The following is an 18,767-nucleotide window of genomic DNA, read 5'->3' on the forward strand; positions in this document are numbered from 1 at the left end:
ACTAAAGGTAGCATGACATGGGTAAACTTGTGAACTCCCTTTGGTCTATCGTTTCCTTTTGACGATTCAAATACCTTCTTTTTACATGAAGTATATTATTTGAGCATACTGTAAATACAATAGAAAATGTATATGACTTTGATGGAAATGACGATATAGCCTATAAGATAAAGAGGTGAATTTATTTTTCAGGATCATGGACAAATTTCACAAATACCTTTTGCTGTGTGCTTTTGACAGATGGATCGACGTAGTAGGATTCAATACTCATGTCTGCCGTTTGTCATTTTGATATATTTTGATGAATCACTGCCATATGATTCCACTGTATATGAATAGCACCTAGTTTGATGGTGCTATTATGTTATATGTCAACCTGTGAGGTGTCACTTTTTGAGGTTCCTTAACCACTTAAGCTATATTTTATACTAAGTCATACAACCGTGTTGCACAAAAATAGAAAATCTACAAGATCACAACAGACGTGAGCTTGTACCTTTTGCCTATGATATAAAAATATGCAAGGATGAAAGTGGTTAACAATCTAAAAATAGGTGATTCACTATCAGTGGTTGCATAACAGCATGGTGTTCAGAAGAAAATGTGATAGGCCTATTTTATGAATGTCATTGTGACCAAGAAATTCACCTTTAATGAGAATATGGTCATGTTAAATCAAAAGCGCCAAATTGTACTTTCATTCGTTTTTTCCCTCAACATTATCCATTTGATCTAAAATAACTTTTACAGATATTACTTCAGTGCTACAAGTACAAACCTGATCAAATTCTGACATTTGATAGCAAATGACTGTCTTCCAAAATACCTTAGGTAATTATGTCTTAACAGGTTAGGGGAGTCTAGTTAGATACTGTGCCCTAGTAATAGATACATGTTCAATCTCTCTGACAAAACCAGTCCCTACTTGCTTAGGTACTTCCTCATTCTAAACAACTTTGGATGAACTTGAGCAACACAACTTAGAAGGAAAAAAAAAGACTGAGGCAACTTTTATCATATGGAGCCATTTAGATAAAAATATAAGTTCCACATTCCATTAACTCAAAAGTACAATGATTGCCTGATACTGTTTGGCATACCAACATGCCAACAAGGACTGATTCCTGACATTATACATACTTCAAATCAAATATGTGCAGTTAACAAACAAACCCCACTGAGCTAGCAGCACAATAGAAATCTCTCATAGAACTAACAGTAAAAAAATATACACTTCAATCAGAAGGACATAAAACCTCATACAGTATATGCACAATAAAGTGGTTAGTAGATAATATTTGGTACAACAGAAAGGTAACAATGAAAAAAAGAAAAAAGAAACATTGTGCAAACTAAATTTTTGAATGAACAGTTCTTTGCGGAATGTACTTTACAATGCACAATTGAAGCAATAATATTGGCCCGCAGCAGCCATCAAGTTTCCTGTAGGCTATGCATTTATCATTGAAGAATATGAACCAACCTCAATCACATGGCATGTAATGGGTTGATGAACTTTGTGCAACACATAGTGTTATAGCAGGTATTGATTCTTATTACACATTCCTCAATCCAAGATACAGCCCAAGTTTTACATTCAGTGTGTAACAATGCAATATAAATTATTATTACTGTTAAGACGATGCACAATACTGTTAAAGAATCCTACAGCCTGGTTACGGTATTTGAAGGTTTTGGAGGGCGGCAAAGTTCCACTTCCAACATTACTAATAGTTCAGATACTTGACAGAAACTTCACTAAAGCAGCAAATAATGATTAACATGCTGTATGGAGGACGGAGGTCTTGTGTATATGTAGTGTGTTAGGCAAGTATTAGGAACACAAAATTGGAATATACTTAGAAAAACATATTCACTTTGGATTTCCTGGGTAAAAGAGGTGTGACCACCATACTGACTTCATGCTGCATGGCATTCACCTGAAAAGCAAATGAAAATGCACAATTACTTTCAAAAGTTTAACAGTGAGTTTAGTCTTCAGTAGGCTACAATCCCCATGGTGTTGGAGGAAATAAGAATGTCTAGTCCTTTGTGGAGTAAAGAATGTCAGGTAAACAGGAGGTCATACCTTCCTTTGAGGAAGTGGTTCTGTGTTAAAGAACAATTGAAAGAAGGAAGGGAGAAACCCAATGTCAACATTTGATTTCGACTCAAATGTTAAACAGTGTTTCTTGAACAAGAATGACGGAGCATTTTGGTTTTAGTCAGCAAACATACATTTGGGGACATATACTTTTAAATTAAAACAAAGGTATATATATGTGAGTGAGTGTGTGTGTGTGTGTGTGTGTGTGTGTTAGATATGGCCTAGGAACAGTATACAAAACTAAGGATTCCCAAGTTATGATTTGCTTTAGGAAGATTAACCAAACTTCTTACTGATGGACGTTTTAAAACCTTTTTAAAACCAACCTGTATTTTACGTCAAAGAGGGTCGAGTCATCTTCGTCATCGTTTTCTTCATTGAGGGGGGACATTTCTACACGCTCTGCTGGCGTAGTTATGATGTCATATTTTCGTGTTTTTCGGATTCTTCTTCCAGATCTGTGTGGGAGAGGGGGGGGGGGGGGGGGGGGGGGGGAAACATGTCATGTGTCCGTCAAGTGAGTCTACTCATTGTGTGTGTACGTGTGTGCGTCAATTTAACAAAGGTGCAGACGATCAGAAATCAGCAGAGTGATCGACGTTTGCGCTACTGTATGCCGTATTGAAGTGGACTCGGCCCCAGACTTTTTTTTTCTCCCTTGAAATAAAAACGTCTGGGTTTCCGAGGCTAACTCATTGATTGATTGATTGATTGAGGAATAGTTTGAGAATTACAGTACATTTCAAGCACAACTCAATACAAGACTGTGGACGACACCATAAAGCATTACACTTGTTTACAATAGGGTCCAGTGGTCCACCATGTTCAATTTATCATAACATTTAGAGACGTACAAATATACTTGACTACTATATAGCCAAAAAATAGGAAATCATCATAGAGGAGGTAAAAAGGAAGAAAAAAAACATACAGTGAGGAAAAAGGGGTGGGTGGGGGAAATCAGATTTTACGGGGGCCAGTTTCGAATTGCAGCCGTCCGTAGGTGCCCTTTGAGAGCGGTTTTGAAGGTGTAAAGATAGTTTGTTATCACTATCAGCAAGCCAGGTGCAGATTCTACCGAGTTCAGAGCTGAGGGCCTTTTCAACCTGCAGTTTGCAGGTTGTGACTGCAAGTTGCAGTCACAAGCTGATGTCATGTCGTTTACATATATTAGGAACAGTAAAGACCCTAGTATGCTTCCTTGTGGAACGCCACAGCTCACTGATGTGCTATAAAAACCAATTGCTTTTAGCTTGTTAACCAGTATGGAGTGGTTCACGGTGTCAAAAGCCTTTTGGAGGTCCAGCATGACCATGCCGCAGTATTTGCCAGCATCCACCTCATGTTTGATGTAGTCGCTCAAATAGGAGGCATTAACATATATATGCTACAAAACCAGCTAAAAAGGAAATGTAGCCTACAGCAGGCCTTTTCTTGTCATAACGTTGTTTGCCACAGGGAAATTAAACTGTATGTAAGTTGTGCCACCCACCCACCCAGGTCTCCCAAGGTGTAGTAAAATATATTTTACTACTACTATAGGCCTACTTGTTATTTTACTTGTTGTGTGTTTTACAGTTTTTATAGTATATTAACAAATGAAACACAAAAACAGACCGCCTCAGGAGTCTGTATAGCCTAAGTACCAACCTCATTAGACTAGAGACCATTACCCATAGGCCTATATGATTCTATATATGATTTTATAGACAACTTTATATCAGACTTGACATTTGAAAGATTAGGTATATCAATTATTGAGATACAATTGTGACAGTAGCAGTATACTGCAAACTGCAAAGTGTAGGCCTAGTTGGCCTGTTATCTGACTGAGACATGTTCCTACCTGATCACTTTGATGACCAAACAGGTGATGAGAACAGCTGTTAACACGCAGATACAAATGACGATGTTTTTCAGAGCTGGAAGATGCGTCAGTATGGACGAGATTCTGGACTCGGTAGTGACATCCTGTGTGACATTCTTTGTCGACCCATCTTCAATGATGGGTGATGTTGAGTTTGACGGCGTCGCGGGCGAAGAGATAGTTTGATGTATAGCACTGCCAGTGACTTTCCAGGCAGCCGCAAGAATACAAGTTAAAATGATATTAGAAGCGACCATACTGAAGTCAAATGCAAGGAGGCAGAAATACGGTAAGTATCCCTTATGTTCGCTTGGTAGACCCACGATTAGCTTCCAAATTGTATGCGACAGGCAGCACAGTCACATTATAGAGGACATTAGTCAGATGTTATTCAAAAAGAGGCAGAGTCGTAAATCCATGTGTAGCTCGATCTATACATGTGGTCCAATCTTCCGAACGATAGAGGGACTCGTTGGTCGCAGCCTCGCAGGTTGTATTTGTGTTGTTCTTCTCTTGGCTCTGTGAGTCGATTTGCTCCAGGTTGCGGCGCAATTCCTTCCTGATTGCATTTGGAATGCGTGGAGAGAGATCTGAGGATTATCTACCACCGGAAGAGCTCTGCAGGCCGCTGTGCGTGATGATGATGATGCTCAATATTATTCAAACACACATTTACAACTTGGGGCTGAGCCTGGAGCCCACACCCACTTATTAAACAAAAAAGAAAGATCTTCACAGCCTCAAAAAATTAGGTATTTGAATGCAAATACCGAATTTAACCTAAACAAACAAAAAACCTTGACATCACCGATCACCCCCTCGGTCTTATTCCGTCTCTAGGCAGCCAACTAGGCTATGCTTTTGTGAGGACTGGGGGGATCCGTTGTTGCTACGTGTGGACTTAGCCCCTCTCGGGACCCCGGTTGAGCTCTTTTCATCGTCCACCTGAAAAGAGCTCAACCGGGGGTCCCAGGGAGGGGCTACGTGTGGACTGTGGAAGCGGTCCAGTGTCCACGACGTTCGAATTTGTCGACTTTGTAGCCCAATAGATTATTAGACGGCTAGAAAATTAGGCTAGAAATGTTGTCAACATAAAATTCTAGGCAGGATATTAAGTTAGATCTATTTAATCTATTATACTTATTTGTCCATTTCTTTAGCCAGTGTGTTTGTGACTGTACTGTGTAGGCTCCCACTGTCTGCCCACTAGATGGCAGCGTGTGTGTGTGTGTGTGTGTGTGTGTGTGAGATCAGTGACGTGACCCCCCAAAAAAAGGTTTTTTTTAAAACTCATTTTTATGGAAACATATTTTGTTTTTAGATATTTTATTGGAATCATAGTTTATTCAGCATTTTGTTGTACTTGTGCCTAAAATCGTCATATGGTGTGACATGACATGGTAAAATTGCTTTAACATTGAATAACATGGCAATGACTGAATAAAACGAAATTAAACACAATTTATTTATTTTTAGGTAAAAATGTTTAAAACAAATGTTTAAATGGACAAAATAAACATGGGACTTTGTTATTTATTGTTATATCTGTAGGAAAATACAGTTTGTATCATATGGTGTGACAAAAAAGTCACATCATTATGATAGTGTCACACCATATTATGTTTTCTGCACTTAACATAAGCTTGAGGCTACTCGCTACACATTAGCATGCTAATAACATGCTAGCTATAACAAAGCAACATAGATTTACATGTAATTATGACCAAAAAATCGAATAACTTTAGCTTTTTGAATGAAAAAGGTGTCACACCAACAGACATCTGGAAGAGACACATTGGTCAGCATTCCAACAAGATCGTATTTCATGAAAATGTTAAAATGATAATTCACCTCAGACACCTGTCATGCTATTGTAATGCAAGTGCTGAACAGCCTTACTGAAGAAGTACCTCTCTATCCCAATGGGTGTCCAAACAATTGCCTGTTGAAATTTCCCAAAATGTTGTCACACAATATGATTTTGGTTTGGGGGACAAAATCTTTTTAATCAGAAATGACTGAAAACATTATGCTTGGACTTTCAAAAGATTAGGCTCACAAATAGACTGATACTATGATTCCATAGATATTATATTTATGGAATTTTTTTAAAAGAATTTTAGAATTTTTTTCCTTAGTTTTATTCAAGTTCCTACTTTGAGAAACAAGGCTGGGACAGTCGCACCATATGAGTTTTGCTATGGTTGAAAATTCTGAAGAATTGAGGAATGAAATGTTTTAATCTTGAGTAAGTTCACATGAAGCATAATGTCCTGCACAATATTCAGAAGGTTTTTGACAAATATATTTTTTATTTCTACGTGTTTGACACTGAGGACAGCATGTCACGTCACCCACCCATATATATATATATATATATATATATATATATATATATAACATTTTCGCCTGACATTTCGCATTACTTTAAAATGTTTGATTGGTTAATTGAATACTATACTAACAGTTATACAGATAATACAATGGTACGTTATTACAGTGATTGTTAAAAGGATAAAACAAAAAGCCATAAGGGCTTGTATGCATTGTGGCCATGTCATAGGCCTAATAGAACACCCTACTTCAATGCATTTAATATGAATTGTTAGAAGAGCTTTGTGTAACTTTTTTGATGTTGAAATGATGTTCAAATTACAAAATATATTGCATTTGATTGACCGACCGTTACAGAATATCAATCAGTTCAGTCACTAAACTCAGAAATAAAACACTACAGTGCAAGTCTGCAAGCAGCAAGTCTACTTTATTAACAATTTAGCAAAAAGGATTAGGCTATACAATGTCGCTAAAAGGACACACAAAAATCCCTAAGGGCTTGTTTCCATTGTGGTCCTGTCTATTCAATTCATCAAGACATTCAAATACATACAATAATAACCAAGTCAACACATCATGAACTAGTAGCAATACAACATGTATTGTACAGTAAACAGTTGGGGTGTCATTTCTGGTGTTAAGCTTAGACTTTATACAGGGACTTATTACAAATTGCAGATAGCTCTTTTATGGTGGTTTTGAAGGACATAAGGAGTGGCTGAGTGGGATGGCTCACTAGACTCAGCACAGCAACTTCCAAGGGGTCTGGTCTACAAGATAAAGCAAAGCAAAGTTCTTTGTTTACCCAGGGAAGTGGACTAAGCTCGAGATGCTTGTTTACAGCCACACCCTGCTCATAGAACATTTCATGGTAGGGGTTCAATGCCTTGCTCAAGGGCACTTCAGCGGTGGTCATTTTAACGTGCCGGTCCGGGGATTCGAACTGGCGACCTTCCGGTATCCGCAAACCGTTCGGCCACCGCTGCCTCTGATTGACATTGTCAGGCTGTCATTGACACCCATGTCTAACTACTTCAAAAACATCAAAACACCAGAGGGAGCTCCACAAATCACGTTCAACTCAGATTTGGCACAAACAAGGGTTTAAATTTGTTCTGCTATGCCATCAAAATGTGGAATGTCCTATCAACAGTCATAAAGAAGTGTGAATCCCTACTCTTTCAAAACCGCTCTAAAAGAGCACTTACATGTGTCAAAGCCTTCCACCAACCCCCTGCCGAGCTTTCTTTTTGTTTTCTACTTGTTTATATGATGTTTTTGCATACTTGTTGTATATTTGTCTATCATTAAATCTTTTTGATTAAATGAGATTTGGATTCATCCTTTTACCAGACCTTGTATTGTACTTCCCTGTGCCTGTCCATGCAAACTGTTAATAAAGTAATCAATCAATCAATCATCCATATTTGAACCATAGCCTATTTGTGCCGAATCTGGGTTGAATTAGATCAGTGGATCTCTCTCTCTGGTGTTGTGCCTGTGTCTCTTTAATGTTATTAAAGTAGTTTGACAGGTACATGAGTCTCTGTAGTCTTGCATATCTTGAAAACCAGGCCCATATGCAAGTCGCTGTACTCCAGGCTGGGCTCCAGGATGAAATGACTGAGGGGGAATTTGAGAATGTTGAGGGGGCACACATCATTTATATATAACCAGTAAGACGAGGTGCAGGCCCGGATTGGACAGTCTGGCAATTCTGGCAAATGTCAGAAGGGCTGGGCAGTCATGGGGCCGGGGCTAAGCCAAAACAAAAATAAAAAGTAATAGTAGCGTCTTTGGGCCGGTGAAGACCACAATTTTCTGTGCCAGTCCGTCCCTGGCGAGGTCGCACTGAAACAACAGAGCTTCTTTATATGGCACAGTTGAGAAGCAAGAGTTAACTGGTGTCTAAAAGTAAAGTAAAGTTGGCTCCGTATATGCAGATGTAGGTGAGACCCCGGCGCCGGCGGTATCGCTGCCGGCGTTCCCTGACCAGACAGCGGCGCTGCTCGTTGGCAGTCTCCTCCGTGAGTGTGGAGGTCGTGCTGCTGGGGCAGATCGGTGCGTGCACGCATCCGCCTGGGTGACAGCAGACTGCTGAGCAAGTGCTGGCGCTTTGGCATGGGATCAACTTTGACCAAAAAATGCACAATGAAAAATACTACTATTGGACACTTGGCAGTGTCTTGAGTGTACAGGGTTTGATGAGGTCTGGCCATATATGGAGCGTATCTTGAGTATACAGGGTTTGATGAGGTCAGATCAACATATGGAATATCATATCAGCTCCATATATGGAGATCTAAGGGTGGCAGCGGGGGAAGTGTCTTGAGTGTACACAGTTTGATGAGGTCAGATCAACATATGGAATGAATTCTGTATTGGCCATACAGTATATAAAGCGTGTCACGAGACCTACAGTCTCAATAAAACAATATGTACATAAAACTTGAACTGAGGGCACCCACATGGCGCCGGGTGTCCTCTACCCTGAGCCATCCCACCCTGGCATAATGGGTTAGGTGAGTTCTAGGTGTGAGGCTGGATGACTATGATCGAGGAAAACCAAATATCTGTTTGATATTGGTTCTTCGGTTGTATAAGGTTAGGTAGTTGGGTCCTTATTAGCCCTGGTCCGGGGCTAGGTCCTTATGGGATGGGATGGGATTTTGGGGGGGCAGCTTGGGGCTGCCTGTTATTACTATCAGAATATAGAAGCTTAACTTAAAATGTTTTTTGTTTTAACCAAAAACGATCACTTACACAACCTTCAAAGTCTTCAACTACCTGTAATAACACACAGACTACTCTCCATATGACTCATAATGGTGAGTTTCTTGAATAATAACTAAAATCTGTGGATATGCATGTGCGTTTTGCCGTTTTTGTGTTGCTAGATTTAATTGTAAAAGGCCCCACAGTGCCACGTATAACTATTTCTGCTTTGTCAGTATGCCAGCTGTACATGGTGTACATTCTTTATGACAGTTAACTTGTGACTATTGTAATTATTCTTTCTGGCTTATGTCTGTGTAGGTCTGGACTGGCAGACATTACACAGAGGTGCCACCTGTAGGTCACATTTGGAAGTTGCACATAAAAACATAAAACTCCTATCTCACCAGATTGCTACACAGGCTTCTGGTGAACAGAGCTGACTTTGAAATTGTGCCGATGGTCTGTAAAGTAAAAACAGCTTTGAACAACAACATTTAACATCTTAACCACATATGAGCCTCCAACAGTAAGTCTCCGTATACCACATTTAAATTCAGGGGCTAGTCAAAATAATTCAAGTTTTCTTTTGTGAAATAAATGCAGAAAGACAGACATACATAGCCATACTGTACTACACACATAGGCCTACATACAAAATAAATAATAATTCTGTCAATCCAAGTCACATGTCATGCAGAGATGTCATGTCATGGCAGTGATAAGACCAAAGCTTTGATAATGGCACCTGTTTTCAACCGGAAATGTTAAACTAATAAGATAATTGCAGAGCATAGATCCATGTCCAATGTGTATAATGTGGGGGTAAATGATTTGTGGGGTATTTTGCATAGATTTTGAACAAAGTTTGTATAGCCTACAAAACATACAACATACAAATTATACTAAAGATTCCCAGACCCCTAATGTTGACAATTTGCAATCAATTCCAATTCCTAACCTCCCATACATTGTAGGCTAATCATGTCTATTATTAAAGTAAGTGTAAGTAAAGGCCTTCCCCTAATGCTTCGGTTTCCTTTTGGCCAATGGTGCTGTATTCATTTTCACATTCAGAGTCTGCTAGGCTAGAGTATTTGAGCTGGTTGTGCTTCTTGTTGCTAGGCCAAGGATCTTTTAAAGGAAATCTTCCACTGCAAAGCAGCATGCGCAGTTTGATCTCGCATCTCATTGGTCAGTGATGGGGGTGGAGTATTAAGAGCAGCAAAACAACACTGGCAGACCCCAAATATTGATGGGTAACTTCATTTTGGGGGGATGTTACTTTCGAGGGTGTTTGAAACGTGGGTGTGTGTGTGTGTGTGTGTGTGTGTGTGTGTGTGTGTGTGTGTGTGTGTGTGTGTGTGTGTGTGTGTGTGTGAGACGTGTGTGTGTGTGTGTGTGGTGGGAGATTATGATTAATTGTGTTTATTATGCTATTATGACAATTAGTTTAACTTTATTCTGTTATTATTATTCACAAGACAAGGTTTCGGTATGAAACCTATCTACAACATCATGAAAACATACAACTGTATGGCTGACTCCTTGAAAGGTGTTGTAGGCCCTATATGGGTATGCAAATTCATCACATGATCTGTAGTTCATTAATTGCACAAAATAATAGTAATTCTGTCTGTGGTGTCTTGAGGGACATATGTGGACATTTTTAAGGTTAACTGTCTGTAAAACGTAAACGTTTGGATGGAATAGGCCTACATAGCAGCCTACCTAATTTAATGAATTAAAAGTCTAATGGAACCAGTCAGTTTAGTTAATTTGTTAAAATATATATTATTATTTTTTCAGTTCGCATGAATTGGCTCCATTGGCTCCATTGGCTTGTCTGTGTGATTTGGTTGATCAAACAACCAATTATTATTTTCTTTCTATAATATGTAACTACATACATCAGAAAATACAAAGTGTGTGAGCAGCAGGGTTCCTGCCCCGGCCTGGAGGATACAGAGGAAGTTGAGCGCGCTTACGTTGATAGAAAGGGGGCTGAGCTCTGACGGATAACACCCTAAGCACAACCAGGGAAGAAGACAGATACAGCAGAGGAAGGCGAGCAACGAGGACTGGATGGAGAAGAGACCTACAATGCAGCAAAAGAACACACCAAAACGACGAAAATCGTCCAAAAACATGACAATAGCCCGTGCCGATGAAGGGGGATAGTGATGTCCTGAGAAATGGGTAAGATTTTTTTAAAGAGTAACCGTTTTTACTAGTTGTAAAGTCGAGTTGGAGGTATATGGCAATATGGTGGAAAGAACGACAGCTAGACACGGTGTTGTTAAAATGGCCATGGTGTGTCCTCAGCCAAGAATAAAGAAAACGATTTTCCTCACTGAATCTGTGTTTGATTGTGCTCTTGTTCACGAGATAAGCATATTTGTCACCTGTGTTTATAGTTTACTTCGGTCATGTTAAGAGAAGCACTTTTGTTAGGGAGATTTATGGAGTTTTATCAACCTACGCATTTTAAAATGTGCTTTGTCCTTGAAAGGGCAAATGCCCTTGTCTGAATTTGTGAATAAAATGACAAAAACTAGCCTTACTTCGATGAAAAATTATCATTGAGATGTACTGATGTCAATACAAGGAGATTTACTTAGTATTTGGTTTATTTTCGTTATATTTAACATTTATGGCGTTTTAGTGACATTTCAATTTAAAAATTGAAAAAAACCTGCAATAGTTTTAACATTAGTAGAATTCTAAGTTTGTTAATGGAGAATACAAAATAATTTCAATAACTTGCCTGTGTTTATAATATTTAAAAAAAATAGTTTAAATAAATTGTGACACATTGTCATAAATCTAAAAACAATATCAGTGACCACATTTGCCCATCTCTAAACATATACTCAAATTGTTGACACATTTCTTGTTAACTGAAGCTTATAATGTAAAAACTAAAGAAAAAGAACAAGAATGGTTCCAAATCCAAAATAGGGTGTTGGCTTTTAACCCTTTGACGTCCTGAATGGAGAAGGCATTTAAATATTTACATTTATTTAGTTTTAACCTCTTAATACTACATCTGTAAATTATCTGCATTTTAAAGTTATGGAACACAACTCATTAAGAAGAATGTTACATTTGGGAATAAAGACTACTGCCCCAAATAAATAAATAAAAATAAAAGCTTTATTTTTTACAACCTAGTATCTCAAACAGGATTGTCCATTTAAGACTAGTATTATACATGTCAGACTACTATTACATACACATTTGAAACAATGTAATACTTATGTTCAACATGATTACAGTATGTTATGTTGAATATAAAAATAGGTATTTGACAAAATAATTTCTTCTGCATTACTCCCAATGATATATCATTAATTCTAAGTGACCGATCTGCAATTGTAGCAGATATATTGTGTCATTAAAGTCGTCAAATATATTTAATTTACACTAAACGTATATATATTCTTGAATCATCCAAGTTTTTTTCAACAACATATTGCCTTCTACTTATTGCATTCTGCCAACCTTATCAACACAAATCAAAGTAAAAATGATTAACATGGAGTGGTGAAGTTTTGCTGTCAACACTAATCATTGTTAATATTTTTGTTTTTAGGGATTCCATTGACCATTCACGAAAGAAGAAAGCACATCTTCTAACTCAAGAGAAATGGTATGTTTATGCGAAAGTCACATTTTGAGTATTCTGCTGTGTTCGTAGCGTACTTTATATTTTCTGCTGCACATACGACCAACCAGTAGGGTGTGCTGTTCTCACTTTTGTTTTATGAATCTTTCTTTTTGTTCCCATTTTAAAGGTGTCGCATTTAGCTCCGATGGAACCAAAGGATTGAAATGTCTAACACTTAAATGGAGACTTGTAAGTGTAAATACATTAAAAAAAAGACTTTATATAATTACGGTTATTGTGATTGAACAACTTCCTATTGGTGTATATGCACGTTCAGATTGTTTTTAGTTTACGTATCATATCCTGCATAAGTATTAATACAATACATTTAAAATTGAGAACAATTTTGTCCCGCCCCCTTAACCTGTGATGAATTTGGAAAATATGTAGGTTGTTCAACACATTTCTGAAAATAAAAAGCGCACATTTTGTTAATTATGCGAGTCGAAAATAAAGTTTGTAAAACGGTCCATGCGGTTATTGTCTGTTGAAAATCGTGGGAGTGGATCTTAGAGTATATATGACTAGAGACGGAACCGGATTTCTCCTCCCATCACTTGCATTAAGTTGCTCAAAAGCGCATGAGTCGATTTCACTCCTCCTTCCGGGTAGGAACAGAGTGCATTCTGGGATGAATTGGACCCAAACACATGAACGAGCTGGCCGTTGACTATCATTGCACGCGTTCACGTATGAAACAGCGTTCACGTGTCATCATGAACGTGCGCAATGGTAGTCAACGGACCAGCGCGTTCATGTGTTTGGGTCCAAACTGCAATACCAAATTCGGCCACTATGTCCATTTCGCCTCAGGGTTTCCTCCGGGTGCCGTCTCTATTCATATATACTCTAAGGAGTGGATGCATAGAGTATAAAGAAGGATAGAGACTGATCTGGCGCGAAGCTCCGCCCCCTCCGCTATTCATGTCAGTGGAAGTTGCTCAGTGGCGTTTGGAAGGACCGTCTCAAAACGTCTACTTCCGCATTGGACCACCAAATTTTGGTGGTCCAATGTGGAAGTGCAACCGAGCGCTCGATGTTAAAGCCCAGATGCACGGGGTTTCCTCGTCATGAATCCACGGGTCCGCCTGCAGTCCTTCCTCTTACCACTAGGGCCCAGTGCTTCAATGTTGGAGTGCCTCACTGGCCCCTTGAGTGGATGGGAGCTGTTATTCTGACCCTGTGATTTCCTGGTTTCAATGAGACTCGGAACGGTGAATCATGGGTTGGCGAAGAGCGCCATCTAGTGTAAAATCCAAAGACGCAACTAGCATCAAATTACATCCTTGGCGGTGTGGGCTTTCAAAAAAAATCAAATTAAGTCATTGGTTCACTACCCCCTTATGGCCATTGGTGGTAGTTAGCTTCTGCAGACAGAAATTACTGGATTACTACTCATTCACATCCGGTTTCCCCACCTTGCAGACTGAGGGAAGAAGAAACGGCTAATGTTAGCATTAGCTCATGATGTTTAGCTTTCGCCAGAAACCTTAATATTTCATTTGCGATGCTGTGAAAAATCACAAATTAGATCCGAACATCGGATGGATGATCAAAACCGCGGACAGCGCCATTTCTTCCTGAGAAAACAGCCAAAGAAGATCCTATTTTAGATTAGAATCTATGGGATGCGCGCGCACGTTTCGTGTGGACGGGGGTGAGCAGGGCGTTGCCTAGCAACCGGGACAGTGTTAAAGCTGGTTTTCAGCTAAACCGTTTCATGTTGATATAAAGCGATCAAAGACGCCATATCAAGTCTTCAGTGTTAAACAAGTTTCAATTATCTGCACGGGCTAAACATCACAAGTGAAAATTACAACGAACAAAATTACTAACGAACTACTACAGATTTGGATGATACAGCTTTTGTAGTGGTTTTCACCTCATACAAACAGCCAAACAATAGAAATTGACATTTTATAAATTCGGTTGAAGCCCATGAGAAAATGTGAAGTGAAAGATAATGTCTGGTAGCCATAATGCTAGTGTATGCCACCACCATTGCAAAAATCGTAAATCGGGAATTGGAAATCGGAATCAATACCGATGGACTCAAATCAGTTCTAAGTGGCATCACTGCCTTAATATTACAATAAGCCTTTGATAACATTTTAAATTCCATGTGGAAAATTCAATCCATTTCTCCTGTATAACTAGGCTCACCAATAAACACAATTGGCTGTATTTGTGTGGGAAGCCAGCATGGTATTATGTCCTTGTCACAACACTAGCAACCCCTACTGGTTGGTCGGGGTATCTGTTCACTAGCTGAGGTGAAAAGAAGCACCTGGGCTAGTGCCAGTGTGTGTATTATTGGCACACATTGGCACATACAACCTACACCACCCCAGGTCAACTGTGGGTGGTGGGAGGGGTCAGCAACAATTACAGTACACATGGGAATTGGCATCTAAATTGGGGAGAGAATTAGAGAAGAAATCTCAAGCCATAAAGATGAATCAATTTAGTAACTGAGAACAGCCAAAATACAATTTTATTTTCACTTAAAATTAAAAATAAAATATTTTGCTCATGCTCTATAATATAATGGGAAAACAAATAATAGTTTTTAATTTGGAACTATTTTTAAGAATGTAACTGTAATAACGCATTTTAAATGCAAGATGCCCTGAAATATTCACCCTGTTGAGTGCCTTGCTAGTTGCTACAATTACAAAGTTAACGTTTACATAAGCGTTCAGATTTCAAATATAAAGTGCTCACCTGGCTGGGGCCATGGATGTTAGAATTTTGCAAGGGTGGGTATTGGCACCCATGCATTGCGTATTGTTATTATTCTTTTTTTTTATCCAAACGCTGGCCAGTTTCTGTTATTTTTTTCTCCGCCATATGCTTTCAACTATGCACCCCCATCAGTTGGTAGGTGTATTGCATGGTATTACATTATACATTATAACTTTTTGAGAAAATGTCCACCGATCAGATTAAAATTATTTTTATTGAAGAGTGCGGAATGCACAGGTGCTAATACCACCCGTGCAAATTAAAAATTCTAACATCCGTGGCCCAGGGCTGAGCATTTTATATTTGAAATCTGAACATTTATGACATGTACATGTTGACTTTGTAAATGTAGCAAGGCGTTCAAAACGGAAGTTACGCCATGACACTCGTGAAGGATGAGCGTGATGTGAACCATGGCTAAAATTGGTGTGTAACGCAGTTGTGATTGAAATGTGTTTGAAATAGTTGTGTACAGGGAAAGATATCTTGACTGTATTGGGGAAATCCATACAACTTGAGTGTAGGGATGCGCCGAATGGGAAATTCTTGGCCGAAACCGAATATAGGAAACAGTTGGCCGAAAACAGAATACTGAATGTGGAAATTAAAGGAGAAAAAAAAGAGAGATATTCATCATCAGTCTTTGTAGCCATTACATGATAATGTAGCTACAGCTACATGATAATGGCAAAAGACATGATTACATTTTGACCACGTCATCGCAACAAAACGGTAGGTTACGAAAGGTAACCCCGGTTCCTTGACTATTCGGTTTCGGCTCTAAAATCAACCGAACCAATACCGAATATTATTTTTTTGCCACTATTCGGCCGAATAGTTTCGGTGGCCGAATATTCGGTGCATCCTTGCTTGAGTGACCTGGGATGTTTGAGAGAATACTAACAATGTTCATTTCCATACTCTTTTTCTCTGTTTTTTCAGTCTCACTTTCCAGATAGTATACACACTGTTGGGACACTCATAGTTCCATAACGGAGATTTCATTATTTTTTTCTTTATCACTTACAGAGTGGAGACATGGACTGACTCTGTGGTACTCAAGCCTTGAACAAGAAGTCAGCACTGTAAGTATATCATGTTTTGTTTTGTTAATGAGCTGCTTAGTCAAACATTTGTGTAAATGTGATGTCAATTCTGCTGACAATGGGCAATAGAGTGTATGCGCGTGACATCATCATCAAACCCGGAAGTTACGCAGGAATGTCTACTGAGTGGCAAAAAACTACTTTCTGGCCTTGACAACCCATACATCCAAACAGAAAAGTCCTGTCTGGTTGCATTAAACAATGTTAAACTCACTTTGCATGTTGCTTTGCCACTCGCTTTGAGCATGTGCATACCCTCTATTACTCTTTTTTTTCCTAACTCCCTTTTTATCATGTTATGGCTTTCTCATGCAATATTTTATAAGCCAAAACTGCTTTGATTTGAGCATTGCAAAGTTTGTACAGCTACTATACTACCACCCCCCTCTCCCCCCTGACTGGGAAAGAAAATGCATTTTTCACGAGTACCTTTTATCGGAGGCCATTTTATCTTCTGAGCTTTAATGGTGGCTGTAGGAGAGTGCTTGTTTCAAATGTATGGCAGAGTGGTGTTGACTTTGCATACCCTATGAAATTCTTAGAGTATATATGAATAGAGACGGCACCCGAGTTCTCCTCCCATCCACTTGCATTAAGTTGCTCAAAAGCGCATGAGGCGATTTCACTGTGCATTCTGGGTAGGAACAGAGTGCATTCTGGGATGGATTGGGCCCAAACACATGAACGCGCTGCCGCTGACTATCATTGCAGGCATTCAGCGTTCACGTGTCATCGTGAACGTGCACAATGATAGTCAACGGACCAGCGCGTTCATGTGTTTGGGCCCACGCTGCAATATCAAATTCGGCCACTATGTCCATTTCGACTCAGGGTTTCATCCGGGTGCCGTCTCTATTCATATATACTGATGAAATTTCCCAACATGGTCATTGTATTTGTTTTAGATGTCATGGTATGGGTACATTTTATGTATTTTCCCCCCAATGTCATGAATGACACAGGCTAGCATGTAGGCTAAGCTGCCCCATGGTCTTGATAAATCGCATATCGCACCCCTTGTGGGCAGCTGATGTTAGTACATGCTTTATTTTTATTTTTCGGTAACTTGGTGGAAGTTTCATGTTGAATGTTCAAGAGTGCACCAACTCTGCTGAGTGTATGCATCATTCTGAGGTTTTTTATTGTTACATATTTGAAATTGACATTTTGTTGACTTAACTAATTCGGGCTAATTTGCTATTCAAATAAACTAAACTAATTCATTGTATATAATTTGCCATTTTAGCCATGTGATACTTCACCAGCATTGTAATGGCTGGTTAACCATAACGGTAACACATTTTTATTTTAAATAAAGGATATATTTGGAAGACTATCCGCATAGGCTAACGATAATTCTGAGGTTGTGTTAGAAAACGTAACCATTTCTCCTTTTTTTTTTTCATCTTTTATTTAGTTTTATTTTACCATGTTTGTCAATGCGATCAATGCACTAGCCATTTTGATTAATGGTGACAATTAATTGTCAATTACCAATTTATTTGCACGTTTGTACAAGGGCTTCTATGCTAGCTTCTGCTTCTTTAAGCAAATTTGTGGTCCACTACTATCTTGCTTTAGCGTAATTTAAAGCTAGCTAAATACTATAGTGTTTTTGGCATAACTTAGCAATGCCTTTTTAGTGGTGGACAATACAACCTTATTCATTTTCAAATGCGTTGTGGGCTTACGTCATTTTTCCTTTTTGTTTATCTATTAAGACCCGATTGAACTGGATATTGCTGGAGCGAAGACGGCGTTGGTTGCTATGAAGATGGCAAGTAATGCGCCACATTTTGAAAAGATGAAACTTTATTTTTCCCTGGACAACTTTTGACATTTGGATTTTTGTTTTTGAAACATGGACATCGGAGAGATCTTTGGAAATACCGGATGTTCAGTGGACTACTTGAAAATTGTACTTTTTGCAAAGAAAAAAAATCAGCCTTTGTACGATTGATATTCAAATGTTGACTTTTAATAAACTGTTTGTTGTCCTATTTTTTCCTCCTGGCTTTCCTGTTTTATTAGCAAATGGCTATGCTACCTAAATGTTTATAAAGAAGGTTTAGCACAGAAGATCTTAATCATCGTAAAATGTTAGCCCAAAGTTGATATTCTATATTAACAGTATCTTCGCATTACATATTTAAAGAATAAGAGTTTACACTAACCTTGTGCCAGTAAACATCTAGACTTGGCCCACAACTTTATAAGTTA

General features: G+C 38.8%; 1 long non-coding RNA gene across 1 annotated transcript; it reads left to right on the forward strand.

Annotated features, from left to right (window-relative positions):
- Window positions 1–10,884: 10,884 nt before the first annotated feature.
- On the forward strand, window positions 10,885–18,547 carry LOC306923843. Its single transcript, XR_013790110.1, has 5 exons — window positions 10,885–11,225; window positions 12,622–12,678; window positions 12,824–12,885; window positions 16,471–16,526; window positions 18,269–18,547. It is a non-coding gene; the product is annotated as an uncharacterized lncRNA (long non-coding RNA).
- Window positions 18,548–18,767: the final 220 nt, after the last annotated feature.

This window comes from Electrona antarctica (genome assembly GCF_951216825.1).
Source record: "Electrona antarctica genome assembly, chromosome: 5".
In the NCBI taxonomy this organism is placed as follows: domain Eukaryota; kingdom Metazoa; phylum Chordata; class Actinopteri; order Myctophiformes; family Myctophidae; genus Electrona; species Electrona antarctica.